At 41.6% G+C, this 14748-nt stretch overlaps 1 protein-coding gene across 3 annotated transcripts in view; it reads left to right on the top strand.

The window, feature by feature from the left end:
* RNLS (renalase, FAD dependent amine oxidase) overlaps positions 1–14748 on the top strand; it is a 261871-nt gene that overhangs the window by 52993 nt on the left and 194130 nt on the right. The gene's annotated exons all lie outside the window — the stretch shown is intronic.

The raw sequence follows: 14748 nt of genomic DNA, 5'->3' as shown, positions 1-14748 counted from the left end.
TATGTAAGAGTTGATTCACAATAATACCTTGTTTTTGCACCCTTGAGTTTCTGAGTGTATATCAAAGGGGCAGAATGAGCCATTCTAAGTATGGGTAAGATAATGACTTATGACCTAAAATACAGATTCATAGAAAATAGAGGCTTTCAGCAGTTAGAGCAGCCATTTTTAACCAGGGTTCACCTAGAGGTTGATGGGGGTTCCTTTAGCTGTGTCTGATTGACCCTCCCATCTTTTGATGCCTGCATAATCCTGGCTCTAGTACCACTTGGTAGAGCCAGCAGCATATGATACTAATTATCTGTTTAGTGGTCTGTAAGGGTGGCATTCTGACCACCATTGTAAGAAAGCATTCTTCAACCTGACCAATATTGTAAGGGGGCCTTCTTTCTACTGACCACCAACAAATAATTTTAGCAGAGGCTCCCTGAGACCTGAAAAGTATTTTAATGGTTCCTATAGTGTAAAAAGGTTGAGAAAGGCAGAAGTAAAGTATATGTAAACCCAATCACTTAAATATTGTATAAACATGAACATGTTAATGTAATTTTTAATTGTATTAAATTTGCAGCTTCCATTAGAGAGCAGAGCTTAGTGAATGTGGTGAAAATTCACTTTTGCAATGACTACTCAATCACATGCAAGGAAGATGATTGGATGAGGAAGGTCAGCAGAGCTTCACCTCATTCACTGAGCTCTGTGGAAAATGTCCTTGCAAAGTGCACAGTGTATTTGCCTTTAGTAAATGAACCCCAGTGAAATCTGATTAGCCCTACTGTTGCATGGGTGTGTGTGTTTTTTCTCTGTGCTCCTGTCATATGAATCTCTAGGTTCATTTGAAATTTAACTTTCTATGATGAACGCAGCCATAACCTCATGCTACTTCTGGGATCTCTCTCTGCCCCACAATGTAACCTTGTCACTACTTGTGTAATGCCTTTGCTTCAACAGAATAAGAGATCATCTATATAATCAAACTTCCATCCGTTCTAATTGCACAATAATAGCCACTACTTCACACAAATTGCAGAAAAGGAGCACTATTTCTTATTAAGAATGGGTTATTATAGGTTATTAAACACAATGGAAAGTGTGTCTATTGATTTCTAAATGGCCATTATGTGTTCTTTTGCTCTGGGGCAAAATCATCCATCTGCCTGGTTTCTTTAAAATGATTCACACTGACACAAGAGAACATAGTGCTTAAACAGAGCTAATTAATTGATTTACCATGTTCATGTGTGTTGATGGCTTTTGGTATTTTTTTAAATATACTATTTATGTGTGTGTATCAAGATTTCCAGTAGGTCATTAATTTGTTATAGGGGTTTACTAGCCCTCCTCCAAGCCAAACTGTAACATCATCACATTATAGTAGGTGTGCTTAATGTTAATAAGTTGTCTTCGTTCATGATTGATTGTTTTTTGTTGACAAGCTAACTTTTACTTTTTTTACATTCTGTCTATTTAATATGTGTATACTATATTTATATATTTCTCTACTGACAAGATACAAAATGCAGGGATGTGCTTATATTGGATTCTTTGCTGCTGGCAACTTCACTCAAAAGTAAAGGACCTGCTGAAGAGCAGACACCGAAGGCCTGCTATTATCCTAATTAATCAGAAAATCATCATCTGTTCACCTCTCTGATTTGGTTCAACATTGTTACTGGGGCTTGACTTTGCTTGACTTCATAACTAAACTCTCCCAACTGCCATCTACATGTCCAATGAAAATGTCCTAATTGACACTGAAAATTCTTATTGGACAGAAGGAGGGCAGCATGCAGCTATGGTTTTATGGATAGTCTGGTTTCAGTGGTAATGATGGTAAAAGCAGGGATCTTGTGACACCTAGTCTTTACTGTTAGGGCAGTTGTAGTCTGTTTTGCAGGGCAGTTATGGTAATGCGCCAGTCACTACACATTAGGGATGAGCACAGGTTTGGTCCAACCTTTTTGGTCCAACATCATTGACCTTGTATTGCCACATGGCCATATTTGGTCAGTCATTGTTCAGATGAGGCCATGCGTATTAGGTCAATGATGTCAAAAGCATTCCTGTCCCTTTATTGCATGCATCTGCAGGGTGGGGAATGCCCTGCTCATGGCTGAATTGGTGCTGATTTGGTGGGAGTGAACTTTCCTGGGTTAGCTGCGCTTGCCATAGACTTTCATTAGATCCTGCAGGTGTGGCATGCTTTCAGAAAGTGCATCAAACCCTCAGGATATAATAAAAGCTGCAGGTACACTGCACTGCACTGCACCTGCGGTGTGGGTAAACTGCAGCGCATCAGTGTGAAAGCAGCCGTATACAATTATGCCCAGTGTATTGCTTCACGCTGACCTACAGATCTCTTTTTTCCTGCTGCTGGCACCACTTTGGAGACCGCTAGCTGGGATAAGTGCAGTTGGTATCACTTCAAATGGAAAAGGAGCCAGCACTACAGAGGAGGCATCAGCTTATGCAGCTCTTTCTTCCTACTCTAGCTCTAACTTTACAAGTAGTCCCTCTGCATTGCACTCTGTTTGATGCTCTGGAGTGGCGAGTCAACAAGCACAGAACTCGGTCTTCCAGTCACCTGTCTGCAATTTACTGGTAGATCGCGATCTACAGGTTGCTGATCCCCATATTATATGGTGTTTTCCCAAGTCATCCTCCAGGACAGTCACATGAGAGAGATGGGCTCCACCTCGTGCAGGAAACAAAAGCACATACACTGCTCAAAAAATTAAAGGAAAATTTTGAAAACACTTTAGATCTCAATGGGGAAAAATATATCATGCTGGATATCTATACTGATATGGACTGGGTAATGCGTTAGGAACGAAAGGATGTCACATCGTTCAATAGAAATGAAAATTATGAACCTACAGAGCGCTGAATTCAAAGGCACCCCCCGAAAATCAAAGTGAAAAAATTATGCAGCAGGCAAGTCCATTTTTCTGAAATGTCATTGGAGCAACTCAAAATGGTACTATGACCCCCCATGTGCTTGTATGCATGACTGACAATGTCGGGGCACACTCCTAATGAGATAACAGATGTTTTCCTGGGGTATTTACTCTCAGATCTCGACCAGGGCATCACTAAGCTCCCGAACAGACTGAGGTGCAACCTGGTGGTGTCAGATGGACCAAAACATAATGTCCCAGAGGTGCTCTATTGAAATTAGGGGAGGCAAGCGTGGGGGCCAATCAATGATATGGATTCCTTTATCCTCTATCCTCCAGGAACTGGCTGCATACTCTCGCCACATGAGGCCGGGCATTGTCGTGAGCCGGGGGGAAACCAGGACCCAGTGCACCAGCGTAGGGTCTGACCGTTGGTCCCAATACCTAATGGCAGTCAGGGTGCCATTGTCTAGCCAGTAGAGGTCTGTGGGCCCCTCCATGGATATGCCTCCACTGACCATCACTGACCCACCACCAAACTGATCATTCTGAACAATGTTACAGGCAGCAATAATGTTCTCCATGGCTTCTCCAGACCCTTTCACATCTGTCACATGTGCTCAGGGTGAATCTGCTCTCATCTGTGAAAAGCCCAGGGTGCCAGTGGCAGACCTGCCAATTCTGGTGTTCAATGGGAATTGGCAATCAAGCTTTACGGTGCAGGGCATTGAGCACAGGGCCCACTAGAGGACGTTGGGCCCTCAGACCACCCTCATGAAGTCTGTTTATGATTGTTTGGTCAGAGACATTCACAACGGTGGCCTGCTTAAGGTAATTTTGCAGGGCTCTGGCAGGACTCATCCTGTTCCTTCTTGCACAAAGGAGCAGATACCGGTTCTGCTGATGGGTTAAGGACCTTCTGTGGCCCTGTCCAGCTCTACTAGAGTAACTGCCTGGCTCTTGAGACTGTGGTGGGAGATGCCGCAAACCTTCTGGCAATGGCATGTATTGATGTGCCATCCTGGAGTAGTTGGAATGTCTGTGCAACTTCTATAGGGTCCAGGTATCGCCTCATCCTACCAGTGGTGACAGTGACCCTAGCCAAAGGCAAAACTAGTTAAAAACCGTAAGAAAAGATGAGTAGGGAAATACATTTTAGTTGCCTCCACCTGTAAAACCATTCTGTTTTGGAGGTCGTCTCATTGTTGCCCATCTAGTGATGATCCCTGTTGTTAATTTCTTTAACACCAAAGCAGCTGAAACTGATTAACAACCCCCTCTGACACTAGTTTTCCTTTACACTCCATGCCTGTCAGTATGGCGGTGGCAGCAGGGTTTTTTTGCATTGTTCAGAGTGCTCCTTATCTTCCAGGCAGTCCTAATGGCAGAGGACCAGAGTGCCATACTGGAAGCTGTGGGCCCTGCCCCAGCCCCCTACCGGTAAGTCAGGAGAAGGGAAGAGGGGAGGCAAAAGTGCAATTGCATAATTTGAAACCCCTTTAATCGACATAGCAACTGCCTGCATACTGAAGGTCACTTCCTCCCAGGGAGGAAAGGAATCTGATAGCCTAGCTATAACTCTAAGAACCCCTTCTGGTGCTCATCACCTCCCTCCAGACTCCTGCTAGGAGTCAGTGTTAATTTCGTCGACTAAAACCGACTAAAACGTTTTCGTCGACTAACACAATTCGGATGACTAAAATACGACTAAAACTAAAATGGCATTTTAGTCTTGAGACTAAAATACGACTAAAACTAAAATGGCATTTTAGTCAAAAGACTATAACTAAAACTAAATCGAAATTTGCTGCCAAAAATTAACACTGGTGCATGCTCAAAGCATAAATAATAACATATTAGATTTTTCACTCCAGGACCAGCAGTAGTATATAATGAGTTTGGAAATTGTAGAGAAATGCTTAAATAATGCATTACAAATTACAATTGAACTACACCCATTCGATTATAGATGACTAAAATGAGTTTTAGTCGACTAAAATGTAGGGCGTTTTAGTCGACTAAAATATACTGGAGTTTTAGTCGACTAAATACGACTAAAACACTTGCAGAAGACTAAAATGGGACTAAAACTAAAATGCCATTTTAGTCCTAAGACTAAGACTAAAACTAAATTGAAATTTGCTGCCAAAACTAACACTGCTAGGAGTTAGACATGGGGGGGTTAATTAGGGAGCTGTCAAATGTAATGGGGCTCCCTATGATTATGCTCTTCTCTTCCACAGCCCAGGCAACTTCTGAGATAAAGTACAAGATCAAAAAGAAGAATTATTGCTGCACCTGTGGAGACCAAATCCCCTCTGACAAGCGACAAGTTGTTATGCCACAGGTGTCTGAAAAAAATAGTCAATGAAGAAACACGACCCCTGGCCAAAGACTTCTTCCACTTCAAGCGGGAGATGACCTCTAACCTAAAATCATTACAGATGCAATCCAAGAGATCAAAGGGGAAGAGCGACCATCCTCATCAGGCCAAAAAACCAAGAGCACTCAGCACAGGGACAAACCTAGGAAAACCCTTATGATTCTACAGACGCATGTGGAGACCTTGGAGTCAGAGGTAGAAGGAGAACTATTTCAGGACAGCTTGGATTCAGAAGATGAGTCAAGCTTGGGTGAATCGCAAAAGATATCAAAACACCTTTTTGCGGCTGACGAGACCGAAGAACTATTAAAGGCCATTTATGTCACCGAGGAAATTCAGGAGGAATCACCCGCAGATACGGCACAAGAGCAGCTATATAGAGGATTACAGGAAACAAAATGCATAACATTTCCTGTCCATCACTCCATCAAAAATTATAAATTAATAAATGTATTACTTAATTATAAATTATAAGCAAAAATTGGAAAAACCAGGAAATAAACTCCTTCTTTCCGAAGGTTTTTAAAAGAAGATTCCCATTCAAAGACCAACAAGAGGTTCCTGATCAAATGCCCAAAATTGGACACCTCGCTGGCCAAGGTCTCCAAAAAATCTGACTTGTCCTTCAAGGATATGGGCCTCTTGAAGAACCAAATGGACAGGAAAATGGACATAACATTGGGCCGAGCCTATGAAGCAGGAGCAGCGGGGTTCCAGCCCAACATTGCCAACACCTGCATCGCCAGAAACATATTCTTTTGGCTAGAACAGCTCTATATGCACTTGAAAAAGATACCAGGCACAGAGGATGCTTTAAAATCGATGGTTCTGGTCGAAAAAGGGGTAGTGTACATTGCAGATCCTTCAGCATTAGCAGTAATTATCTCGTCAGGCAAAATGGGTCTTGCAATTGCCAGAAGGGACCTCTGGCTAAAGACATGGTAAGGCGATTATACTTTCAATGGCAACCTATTTTATGGGCCGGAACTGTAAAAAGCTGTGGACAAGAACAAAGAGATCCAGCTGAGAAAGCCAAGAGAGAAAGCGAAAAAGTTTTTTCGTCGGAACAGAAGAGAAACCCAATCAAAAAATGAAAAATCGCATTCCCAGCATGAATGGGTGTTCAACAAAAACAGAGGTAAAACTAATGTGCTGTTCCCCAGCACCCAGACGACAACTGGAAAGTGGGAGGAAGACTTCAACATTTCTTCCCACAATTGCAGAATTTATGCGCAAACCAGTTTTATTCTACAGAGCATCAGTCAAGGATCCAAGATATAATTTGCTACGAGACTTCCAAGCACATTTCTAACCACCAAGCTCTCACCATGTTGGAAACCATCACAAAATTACTAAAGGAAAAAGTCATAACGGAAATACATCCTTCGCAGAGGTTTTTACACCCACGTTTTTTTGAGAACCAAGCGTCAGTCAAACATCTATTAAGCCTAAATCTGAAAGTCCAAAGCAAAGTTCTTTTTTACAGAAAATTCAAAATGGAGACCATATTCGCAATAAGATCACTTCTACCTAGGGACCCTGGACCTGAAGGATGCATATCTACATGTTCCAATTTATCTGAACCACCAGAAATATCTGAGATCTGTCATTCAGGAGGAAGACACAATTCGACGATTTCAATATCGGGGTCTGCCCCTGCCCCTCTCAAAGAGCAAACTTTAGGATACATCGACATGACCATTTGGAGGGTCATCCCACCAGAAGACAAGATCAGTAAACTGATCAATGCTACAGACCAAATCATCACCTCGTGACAGAGGAATATCCTGTCCCTTTTGTCAGCGTCTATACTGGTGGTGCAGTGGGTCCAACCACACATGAGTACTCCAGTTGTATCTGTTAAACAAATGGGAAGACTGAACAGTCAGTGGAAGAGGAGATTCCCATTCCCCAGACTGTGAAAAAGTTGAGATGGTGCATGAGGAAGAACATTCTATCAGAGACTCTGGTTCCCACGCACCCAAACCCCTAGTGCTACAGGATGGGGAGCTCATATAGGCCAACATGTCAGACAAGGAGTCTGGGAAACATAGTTATCAGAGGATTTGTCCAACCTAAGAGAACTGACAGTGGTATACTGGGTGTTGGTAGCCTTTAAAGATCTGGTAGTAGGGAAGCATGATCTTATCAGACAATGCCACCATCAACCATCAAAGAGGCACCAGGTTGAAACCTCCTGAGGGTTGCTCAAACTCTTCTATTTTGGGCAGAGTCCTACCTGTTGTCAGTCACAGCAGTTAATATCAAGGGGACAAACTATATCCTAGTAGATTTACTGAGCAGAAGACAACTAGACCCAGCAGAATGGGAACTAAACCAACAAGGTTTTTTTCAGAGCTAACCACGATGTGGGGCTCTCCGCAAGTGGATTTGTTTGCTACAGCAAAGAACAAAAAGGAGAACATTTTTTCTCCCTAAAGAAAGAGAAGGAATCTCTAGGAATAGACTCTGAGAGTCGCATGGCAGTTCAAAATAGCTTATGCCTTCCACCACTGTTCAAATACTTCCCAATGTAATCGGGAAAATTCAAACGGAAAAAAAACGAGTTACTGACACCCTATTGGCCAAAAAGGGCTTGGTTCAAGACCCTAAAGAGAATGGCAGAGAATCCCCCCTAGATCCTTCCAAAACAGGAGGATCTACTAATACAAGTAATACATTCCACCCACAATTACAAACACTGAAATTAACAGCATGAATCCTGAATGGCACGCTTTATTGAATGACTCCAAGGAGCAGAAAACCGGTGACAAGAAACATTTGTGGAATGGTATGGAAAAAAATACATCCAAAATGTCCCCAAATAGGAACCTTCAAGATTTGGGTACGGTTCTAGATTTTCTCCTGGAAGGTGTGCAGGCCGGACTAGCTGAAGGTACCCTTAGGGTAAATACTGTCGCCCTATCAGTATTTTTAGACACTCAGCTTAATGAAAATCTGCTAGTCAATCAACTCTTCAAATCCATCGCCAGAGGCCGACCCTGTGAGGGTATCAGGGTGGCCCCCTGGGAACTCTCCTTAGTGCTCAAGGCTCTAACTCAGAAACCTTTTGAACCTCTCTGACATTTCCTTAAAATGTTTAACGCTGAAAGTAGCGTTCTTGGTAGAAATTACTAGGCGAGTGAACAAGCTACAAGCATTGTCTGTCTAAAGAAGAACCTTTCTTCACAGTCTTTCCGGATAGACTTCTTCTGAAGATGTACCCCTCATTTCTGCCCAAAGTTGCCTTGGCTTTCCACAGAGCACAAGAAATCACTATACCATCATTTTGCCAAAATCCTGGTAACCAGGGGGAGGAAGCTTTCGCTACCTTAGATGTCCGAAAAAGTATCCTTCATTATGCGGAGGTTACCAAACCCTTCAGGAAAACATCTAACCTCTTCGTTCTATTCTAGGGCACTCGTAAGGGTAAACCGGCATTGAAAAACTCAATATGCCAGGTGGATTAGGATGGTGATATGCTGCCCAAAGTCACGGTGCTCCGGCGAGCCTGAAAGCTTATTCCACATGCTCAATTGCCACTTCCTGGGCTGGATCTTCCATCCAACAAATCTACAAAGCAGCTATCCAGACCAGCGACTTCACCTTTTGTAAGGCACTTTAGAATGATCTAATCTCCGCCCAACATCTAGCCTTTCATCACAAGGGCCTTCAAGCGGTGGTCCCACCCTAGGTATGCTTCATTGGAGTCTCGTGTGACTGTCCTGGAGGATGAATTGGGAGTCTGAGTTATTACCTGGTAACTCGCTTTCCAGGAATCCTCCAGTACAGTGGATTCCCCCCTTGTTTTTTGTTGTACATATATTGAAATATTAGCATTCGCTATCTGGGTAATCTTTGTATAACTGAGGGGAAGCCCGTGGGCGGCCTTCTAAACATGTATGTGCTTGTGTTTCCTGCAGGAGGTGGAGCCTATCACTCTCATGTGACTGTTCTGGAGGATGACTTGGGAAAACACCATATAATTTGGGGATCAGCAACCTGTAGATTGCGATCTACCAGTAGATCGCGGACAGGTGACGGGCAGATGGCGTTGATCTAGGGAATATCTGTTTGCCTCCTGGAGGATCAAGAAGGATTTTTCTCCACCGCTGGAGCAGATTGAATTATACTTTGATGCTTTTTTTGGCCTTTCTCTGGGTCAACAGTGGGTAAAGGATTTTGTATTTGGAGGTTTTCTATTGTTTTTTTGTTTCCTATAAAAGACTTGTGTCTTTTTTTTTCAACCCAAGTATAATATTTAGAGACCTAAACGACACCATTTGACACTTCAAAGCTGAAATCTGAAGAGAAATCTTTATAAATGACATTGCTCACCATCTACAAATATGGCCTCCCTTTATTGCTCTAATGCTGCAGCCACTGTGAAATCACAATGAGATGTCAGCAGATAGGCTAAGTGTCCCTTATTTTCTCTTTGCAAGGCTGGTAGCTGCTGTACCGCTCCTTTCCTGGTCCAACAGTTTTGTAAGCGGTTGCCAGTGACAATATATTTACGTCATTGCTGGCTGTGTTGGAAGGACCTGGGCATCTGAGACACTCAAGCTTTGGCCGGATGAGAAGTGTGCAGCGATGCGGGTATATTCTAGGACTGTCAACTGCCCATTGCCTTCACATTCACTCCCATTGATGACTTTTATTCCAAATGCATGATGGGAATTGTATTTTTTTTTTTTTTTTACGCTTCACAGTGACAAGAAGTGACATTGATGTCTCCTCACTTAGCTCAAGCATTGCTGCAATTTCTAATACACATTTATGACACCCCTGGCTTTTACTTGGTACTTTAGCAAGAAACTTGGTTGTTTTGAAGATGGAAATATTTATGTTTGTAATGTGTTTATAGACAGGAAGTATGGGTGAAAATTATTAACCTGCCCCGAGTTCAACTTTAGGAAGAACTTCCGATTTGTGGAGTTCTTTTTTAATGCTGTGCTTTACATACTATCATCAGTAGTCAATAGCAGGTTCACTCTTAGTAAATCATTATTATTACACCAAAATTATAGTCAGTTTTCCTCCCATTGCAGTATCACATAATTATGCCGTGCAACCTGGCAGACAGAGATTTCTCCTGAATGTAAGTCTGGCACACTGCGGGTTAGAACAGCTCGTGTAAGTTGGAAATTCTCTCCGACTCTTTGTGCAGAGGAAAGGACAGGACAGATGATGCAAGTATATCTAGTATTACAGCTCCTAATTACAAACAGGTGTCTGGCTCTTTATGTAACTTGTGGAAAGGAAAAACTATTAATGAAATGAGCATTTTATAATTGGCTAGGTGTTCTGTGCCAATCAAAGTTTGGCTTGCATAAAAAGATATTGTGTGTTATTACTTTTTAAATACTAAAATTGTGTGTAAATGAGGCATTATTGGCATTTGTAAGACATCAAGTTGTATTTTAGGCCTAGTTCATACATGCTAATCAGAAGAGTGATGTGTACAGAAGGCATTTTTTAAAATCTATTAAAGCACTATTTAATGTTACGGGCTCATTTAAATAGGTCTAAAACGCCATGTTTAGATGCATACAGCATTTTGTTTTGTGCACTTAATGCAGCACCATAGGAATCAATGCAGCCCTACAGCTTTGTCTACAAGTGAACATGATTTTAGCAGCGTACAAAAAAGTAGGACACAGCTGCATCTGGGGCTGTAGATATATGCAGATTTTACATGTAAACACGGGCACAAATACATGCATAAAGTCATTAGAAGACTTGAGACAAACAGAGCGAGATGCGGGACTTTTAAGGTGCAGTTTTTGGCTAAGTAATTTTCTTGCATTAGAAGAAAAAGAACATGTCTCCAGTGATTTTATTTGAACTGTGCAGATTAATTTTCCCTTTGCTCAGTTTGAACCCACTGATCTTCTCAGGAAAAAGATCGATTTGCCTCCTGCTCCCTACATGGGCATCCGCAGGTGAGGGCAAGGGGGGGCAAACGCCCCCCCCCCCCGGAATCTCAAGTTTCCCTTTCAAGTGGTTGTTAAGCCACTTTATACCATCCTGTCTGGTCTGTTTAATAATCCTGTGTTCCCGTGTCTGTATATGTGTTTTTAAAAAATAAGCCGTTCTTTACCAGTTTTCAAAGTGCCGAGCGCCACTCGCGTGACCCGTCGGCTCTCTCCTCTCCCAATCTGACAGCTGCCTGCAATGGCGGGGGCCGAGGATTCCTCACTGATGTCAGTCGGGAGGGGAGGGGGAGAGGAAGAGAGAGAGAGGGCGGGTCTCATGAGCGGCGATCAACGCTCTGAAAACTTGTAAAGAATGGCTTATTTTAAAAAAAGGGACGGGTACACAAGATGATGGAGGCACGTAAACTGACCAGTGTCGGGGCTCAGCCGCCATGGTATACGCTGGTCAATTTACAGAGGGAAGGACATAGCCAGGCAGGATCAGCCAGTTATTTTAGGTGTTATGGGGGGGGGGGGGCAAATTACACAGCAAAAAGCTGTGCTGTATAACATGCTTTATGGGAACGGGATCCATTTTTTTTTTTTTAGGTAACCAAATGCTTTAAAAATAAATGCTGCTGTTTTGCTCTTTAAAAATAAATACTCAAAATAAGTATAATGACCTTGTTGAAAAGGGGCGGAGCATGGGTGACCTTAAAATGTTGCCCCCCCCCCTGAAAAAAGTTCTGCGGACGCCAATGGCTCCCTTTTTGCAAATCATTTTCAAAATGGTGGATGCCCTCTCAGATCATACACGTTTATGTCATATGGGAAGGTTTAATAACATCAGATGTTAATCCATTCAGTAATGAATCAAGGGATGTGTTGCACATCAACCCATTCATACCCTGTATTCAACTTTTGCCGTGTGCGCTTTTTTTTGTATATTTCGTTTTGACTTTGTGTTTGCTAATTTTACTCGGAATATATTAAACTGACAATTATCACAAGAAATGGTGACTAACATTTACGTTTTGGATTATGGCAGCAAATTGAAACTACAACCAGATAAAGATTTTGGTGGCAAGGTGTTTACAATTCAGTTCTCAAGGCTGTTAAAGGAAATGCTTTAATTTTTTCTAGTATATTTTCTTAATATAATTATTATGTTCAGGACTAACAGCCTTTTAACAGTTGTATTTATTTTAATAAGGGTAATATTCTATATTTGATATTAATCTTAGATGTTTACCATTTTTAACAAGTGTAATGTTGTCGGTGCAATATGTGTGTCCCTATCATACAATTCTCAGGCTGCAGCTATGTGATTCCATGAAGAGTGGATACTTTGATATATGAAAATGAGCCGTGCCCACCTTTTAATGAAGTTTCAATATTATCAAATCCATCCACAATAGTTCAATTTCCTGGGGAGATCACTCTGCTCTTTGAGCAGTGTAAAAAGCTGAAATAACGTTTTTAATCAACTGAATTACTTTTTCTAGGTCATTGCAATAAAAAAAAAAGATTGATAGAAACCCATGTTATTGTTTGAATTAGTTTCTGAATGTTTTTACAATGTAATTTAATATCCACAGCTCATTAGGAGAGATGTCTTCTGGAGCATAAATTGTCTATACAAGAGATAGATAATACCTTTTAAGAGATGCTCAAGTGCTAATTATACGTTAAATCCAAATCCAGATGGTCTGGAGGTTTGGTACATTTCATTTGGCCTTTTGGTACAGGTTTTGTATGCGCTGTTGTGGAAAATGTCACAACTAACGCAGTAATGCTAAGTGTTCTTTAATTCTTGTTGAAGAGCTATTCAACATAGGCTCTCATGCATAGAGAGATAGCAGGGAGACGCTTTCTAGTGGTCTCCTTCCTTGGAATGGCTTGGATTTAATATACCAAAATGTATTCAGTTCAGTTAATTAGGAGAAGAATGATGCTTTTGCATTAAGGCTTTTATGTGGTATTGCACATTTTAAATCCATTATTTCTGTATTAGTGGAAGGCCACTGAGTGCCATGTAGTGCTTCACATAAAAGGAGCAGGATCTTTAGAAAGCAAATTTTTATTTTTATGGAAAACCATAATCTGAGAGACACAGGCCCTCTTCACAAAGCTTTGGGAATGTGTACAGAAACAGATCTGGCAAGGGAGGCTTCTGAGGTTTCGTAAGATCCACTCTTTATTTCCAGGCTTTATAAATCACTGCAGCACAGGCACATTAATAGGCCTCTAAACTGGAGCAGTAGAGAGGCAACCTGTCAAACTTCGATTGGCATTTTACCAGCAGAAAATATATAAAGACTTGTTAGAGACCATTTTAAAGTCTTGTCCACAGTTCTTAAAGAAGATGAGAGTAGTATAGAGGCTGTCATTGCTTACTGATAGGTATGGTAGTGTAGCGCTACCCCACAAAGAATAGATTGTGCATAAATATTTTCAAAAACCCATGTGGAAAATAATAAAGTTCAAATTGCAATGTATGATAAATATATATATATAAAAAGATCATTAAAACGAATACAGTGAATAAAGTGCAACACCGCTATATAAAGTGGTTGATGTGCTAAAAAAACAAATGTGCAAAATAAATCCAAATGTGTTTTGGGAATAGATGAAAACAGCAGTGATATGCAATACATGCAAAATAACTAAGAAAAGGAAATACAAATAATTTCTATAAAAAATATAAATGTATGAAGTCCATGCGTCCAAATATCCTTTAAAAATTGTATTGTGAATAAATCCCTTCACTAAAAATGGTAGGTGGTATGTGGTGGTCTTCTTCCTTTTAAAGCGTTTGTATCCTCGAGAAAAAAAAAAAAAACCTGCAGGACAAAGGCATAATGAGCTAGTATGCATCGCATACTAGCCCATTATGAAATGCCTTAGAACGAAGCCCCGACACTGTCGTCTGGAGAACGCTGAGGGTGCCGTCATGTTCCCTCGGCGTCTCTCCCGGGTTCCGCGGCTCCGGCGCTGTGAGTGGGCGGAGCCGCGATGACATCACGCATGCACGCTGGATTTTTGACGTCAGATCTCCTAAACCGTGTAGGTTTAGGAGACATTAATTGTACCTACAGGTACGCCTTATTATTTATTTTATTATTATTATTTTATTATAGGCTTACCTATAGGTAAAAGTCAAATAAAGGAGTATACTACTGCTTTAAATATCACCAAAGTACTCACTAGCCTCCCACCTCAATTCTTGCTTGTAATCAGCCTTTGTAGTTAAATCACTCTTTAGAACATCATGGACTTGGACATGGTGGACAGAAATTTGGACTCTGGTGGTAACTCCATGTCCTGTTTTTTCCTCCTGCCTCTTTGGAGGTCCCTTGGATGGGACAAATGGGACAGTTCAGTCCCCTACAACTGGGACACTCCTTGGTACTACTTGGACACTTTTCAGGGAGCAGAGGCTGCATGGAGTCAAGCCCGACTTGTGGAAGCCAAAAACTATCTACAAGTTGATCCGAGCCATGTGACACTGTGGAGACTGTTCCAGGCCTACCTTCAGCCACTTGCAAAG

The sequence above is a fragment of the Pelophylax lessonae genome (assembly GCF_965119305.1).
Source record: "Pelophylax lessonae genome assembly, chromosome: 9".
Classification (NCBI taxonomy): Eukaryota; Metazoa; Chordata; class Amphibia; order Anura; family Ranidae; genus Pelophylax; species Pelophylax lessonae.
This window is presented reverse-complemented; position numbering and strand designations above follow the sequence as displayed.